The following is a 5,189-nucleotide window of genomic DNA, read 5'->3' as shown; positions in this document are numbered from 1 at the left end:
CGCCTTGTCCGCGTGGAAACGCCTTTCGCGTGAGAGAAAGACCCGAGGCTGTCTTTCTCCGCCACTACCTGACCCCAACCCCGAGAGCCGGGGTGGCGACGGCTCCGCTCTGCGTTTCCTGCCAGGCTGCTCAGCCAGCGTCTGCAACATGGAATCGGCTGCAGCGGCAGAGGGCCGGGCGTTGGGCCGGGCGGTTCAGGCGCTGGTTAGGGTGCCTGCATCCCCCGTCGGTGCCTGGGCTTCACACCTGGCGTCGGCTCCTGCTCCCCGATGCCCGCTGACAGAGCTGGGCCCTGGGCACGCTTGTGGGAGGCCTGGATTGAACTCCCTACTCCCAGCTCCAGCCCCGGCTGTTGTGGGCACTTGGGGAGCAAACCAGAGGTGGGGGCTGTCTCTGTCTGTCTCTGCCTCTCAGAGGACAAACATAAAAAGCCACGGCAGTGCCAGGCTCCCCAAGTGACTTGAAGGAGCGCTGGGACTACAGCTCCGGGCTTCTGGCCTCTCCCACCGGCCCCCAAACCACCGTCTTGCACACTGTCCACCAAAATTCCTGAGGTCTGCTCCTCCAGGGAGCTCAGCGTGGTACCAGCAGCTTCTGTCAGCAGGGCGCCGAGCCTCCAGGGGGTGAGGATGGATGCAAGGATGTCCACTGCGGACAGGAGACAGAGTCCTTCTCTGGGGACAGTGGCAGGAACAAAGTCCTGTGTACTCCAGGGTAACCGCGTGTGGGTTTGCGATCCCTGACAGACATGCTTCTGCCAGAGGAATGGACACCATGCTTACTGGCCCAGGTAGCCCCAGGCCCTATGTTGGGCACACGGCTGGGCTGGTCTCCCAGCATGGACAAAGGTCTGCAGTTCACCATGAGACGTACACATGCCCAGGACGTCAGATAAGTGCCTGGAGACCACACAGAACTCTCCGCCCCCAGGAGCTGCCCTGGAGCCCACAGGTTCCCACAGGCCTCGTGTGGCCTCACAACAGCTACTGTGGCTGCTGTGGCTTGAAAGGGTGAGATGAGGACATGAAGGCTTGGGAAGGGAGAGCAGGAGTCTGCCCGCTCTCCCACTGCCCTCAACCCCTTCCTCGCCTTTTCTCGGCCCTCTGAGCCGGCCAGGAAACTGGCAGACGCCTTGCCCAGCTGCCGCATGGATGGGCCTTCCTGGGCCTGGCTTTTTGCCTTTTTTTTCCCCTTAATTGCAAAAATTTTGCTGTGTGGCTGAGTGGTCTTTGTACTGATCTTTAAAAAAAAAAAAAAAAAAGGATTATTAGAGAGGCAGACACACACACACACAGAGTCACTCCCTAGATGTCTGCAACAGCCAGGACTGGGCTGGGCTCAAGCTGGAAGCTGGGAATTCAACCCAGGTCTCATGCGTGAGTGGCCATGCAGCAGCTGGAGGCAGGCGCCGGAAATCAAACCCGGGTACTCCAGCATGGGACGCGGGCACCTCACCCGGCACCGATCACGTAGTGGGGGTGTGGAATTCCTCGGGTGGATCTTCCACCATCTTCACGTGCTTCGTACACGTGCTTCCAGTTGAGGGCTTTGTGAGGAGCTCTTCATCACCGGCCATGAAAGCCATCGCATTTTATTTTTAAGATCTGTTTGTTTGAAAGGCACAGTGAGAGAGAGAGAGAGCTTTCTCTCATCCACTTCCCAAATAGCTACAGTGGCCAGAGCTGGGCCAAGCCAAAGCCAGGATCCAGGAACACGACCGGGATCTCCCACATGAACGGCAGCAGCCCAAGCACGTGGGTCAACGTCTGCTGCCTCCCAGCGCGCCGGGCAGGGAGCTGGACTGGCAGTGGGGCAGCGGGACTTGAACCCGTGCTCACACGGGATGCTGGCATCGCAGGCAGTGTCTTAAGCTGCTGCACCGTGATGCCTGCCCCCCATTTTCCTAGCCATCTGCGTTTCTACACAGCCAAGTCCCTCAGCGTTTCTCTCCATGGGCTCTGTCCTCTGTGATGTGCTGAGAAGGACCTGGCTTAGCCTGAATTCATATGAATATTCCCCAAAATGATCACCTTTGTTCCATTTGGAATTTTAATGCAATGCAAGGTTGTTTCCAGATACGGAGCCAAGTTCTTATTAAATTCATTTATTGAGTAATCTCCTGTCCTCACTGTTAGCTTTATCAGCTCTGTAAATCTCACACACTGGTGTCTTTGTTTGCAAAACCCCCGGCTCCCTGGGATGTCACGGGGATTAACTGAGGTAAGCTCTTCAGAGCCGTAAGCACGGGACCCAGGATCGGCGCCAAACACGTTGGTGCTCTTCCCTGTCCGCTCCTCCTGCCGTGTGCTCCTAGCACTTGACCTTGGGAGGCTGGCAGGAATTCTGGACGCTCGGAAGGTGCTTTCCAAGGCCCCAAATGGCTTTCTTGGCCTGTCGCCACCCTCGCCACGGTGGCCTTGCTCATCGGGGCTGGGACGGACCAGCTGGAGCCCAAAGCACAAAGAGAGGGAGTCAGGGAAGACTTCACAGGGGAGGTGACCTTCAGGCTGGGTCTGGAGGGAGGAGAAGCGGGAGAGGCTTCCCAGGCCAGGAGAGCAGCACGGCCAGAGAAGGGGAGGGGAGCGTGAGCGGTGGCCACAGTCAGCTGGGGCAGGAGGCAGGAGATAAGCCAGGGAGCCATGTGGGTGCACCAGCAGGAATTGGCTTTGCCTTCTAAGGGAAGGGGCTCCAATTTTTTTTTTTTTATTATTTACTTACTTTATTTGAAAGGCAGAACAGGGGCCGGTGCTGTGGCGCAGTGGGTTAACATCCTGGCCTGAAGCGCCAGCATCCCATATGGGTGCCAGTTTGAGACCCAGCTGCTCCACTTCCAATCCAGCTCACTGCTAAGGCCTGGGAAAGCAGTGGAAGATGGCCCAAGTCCTTGGGCCCCTGCACCCGCGTGGGAGACCTGGGAGAAGCTCCTGGCTCCTGGCTTCGGATCGGCGCAGCTCCTGCCGTTGCAGCCAACTGGGGAGTGAGCCATCAGATGGAAGACCTCCCCCCCCTTCCCTCTCTCTGTCTCTGTCTCTCCTCTCTCTGTGTAACTCTGACTTTCAAATAAATAAATAAATCTTAGAAAGAAAGAAAGGAAGGCACAGCGACAGAAAGAAAGAGGTATCTTCCACCCACTGGTGCCCTCCCCAAATGACTGCAGCAGCCGCGACTAGGCCAGGCTGAAACCAGGAGCCAGGAGCTCCACCCTGGTTGCCCACACTGGTGGCAGGGGCCCAAGCACTTGGGCCACCTCTGCTGCTTTCCCAAGCTCATTAGCGGGAGCTGGATGGGAAGAGGAGTTGGCGGGGACTTGAACCAGGACTATTAATATGGGATACTGATACTGGCCTCCCAAGCAGTGGCTTTAACCAGCCGAGCCGCCATGCGGGCTGTGGTAGGGATTCATTTAAGTGGGAGAGTCACGGGCTCACATCTGTGTTTTGGGAGGATCACTCTGGGCTGGGGAGACCAGTATTAGGAGGCTGCCGAAGGTGTTGGCCACGAGGGGGGAGGGAAATGGGCAGGTTCCAAAAATATCCATCTAGGGCATATGGACAGTCTGGCAGCAAGAGGGGCTGGCTCAGTGGCCGTGTGGGTGGAGCAGGAGCACTGGCCGAGGAGCAGATTTGGGCCCAGGGTGGGGGTGGAGAGGGCACTGAGAAATTCCAATGTCAAAACACACGTACTGCCGTACGCACGCCAGCACCTGCCGCAGACGGAGGGGCCACGGAGGGGGCGGTGGGGAGGGGGGCGCTTGGAAAAATACGTCGGACGCTGAGTGAACAATCCCGGCAGAGGCACGCACGGAGGCTCATTCCCGGGGTGACTGGCGGGCGACGGTGCCCTTCCCTGGCACGGTGATCACGGCCCAAGGAGGGAGTTTGGTGGCACAAGTCATCATTCATTCAGCAGCCTTCAATCAAGCTCCTCCTACGTGCCAGGGGCTTTTGCGTTTAGGACAGAGCCCCAGCCGGGAGGAGGTAGGAACAATACTGAGACAAACAGGTGACCGTGTGTGACAAGCGCTATGGAGGAAAATAAAGAAAGTGTTGGGGGGGGTGGCATTTTAAAAAGGAGTGGCCAGGGCTGGTCCCATTGAAAAAGGGTCATGTGGGCCGGCGCCGCGGCTCACTAGGCTAATCCTCCGCCTAGCGGCGCCGGCACACCAGGTTCTAGTCCCAGTTGGGGCGCCGGATTCTGTCCCGGTTGCCCCTCTTCCAGGCCAGCTCTCTGCTATGGCCTGGGAGTGCAGTGGAGGATGGCCCAAGTGCTTGGGCCCTGCACCCCATGGGAGACCAGGAAAAGCACCTGGCTCCTGGCTCCTGCCATCGAATCAGCGCGGTGCGCCGGCCATTGGAGGGTGAACCAATGGCAAAGGAAGACCTTTCTCTCTGTCTCTCTCTCTCACTGTCCACTCTGCCTGTCAAAATAATAATAATAATAATAATAATAATAAAAAGAAAAAGGGTCATGTGAACAGAGACCTGGGCAGGGAGGCGGAGCATGCCAGGCCCAGGAAGTAGCAGGTGCGGAGGCCCTGAGGCAGGAGCGTGCCCCGTGTTCGAGGCACAGCAGGGAAGACAGTGCGGCTGCATCAAGGGGAGAGTGGCCCTTGTAAAGACTCGATTTTATGCTGAGAAAGATGGGGCTATGCTCTGGGGATATGTGAACCAAGACTTTTCTTTATCTGAAAAGCAGAGTGACAGAGAGATAGCCAAAGCCTGGCACCAGACCCAAGCACTCTGGGATCTTCAGTGTCGTCTTAACTGCTGGGCCAAACGCCCGAGCTGGGTTTTGAAGCCGGCCACGTGGGGCAGGTGTTCCTCTGGACAGCGGGCCGGGCGCCACCGGGGCTGCCTGCACCCGCATCAGAGCGGCGGTGCTGGTCCTGGGTACCCTTGCTTCTTCCCAGCGTACTCCAGTGGACCGGGAAGCAGCAAACCACAGCCCAGGTATCTGGGACTCCTGCCACCCACTTGGGAGACCCAGATGGAATTTCTGGCTCCTGGCTTCGGCCTGGCCCCAGCCCCAGCTAGTACCGCAGGCATCTGGGGAGTGGGCCAGCAGATGGAAGAGCCCTCTTCTCTCTCTCTCACTCTGCCTCTCTCTAAAAAAAAAAGGGGGGGGGGAGCAAAACCGGTTCTGTGCTCTCATTGTCCTCTTGCTTAAGGCGCCTTCATGGTTTAATGAG

This window comes from Oryctolagus cuniculus, chromosome 11 (genome assembly GCF_964237555.1).
Source record: "Oryctolagus cuniculus chromosome 11, mOryCun1.1, whole genome shotgun sequence".
NCBI classification, from domain to species: Eukaryota; Metazoa; Chordata; class Mammalia; order Lagomorpha; family Leporidae; genus Oryctolagus; species Oryctolagus cuniculus.
This window is presented reverse-complemented; position numbering follows the sequence as displayed.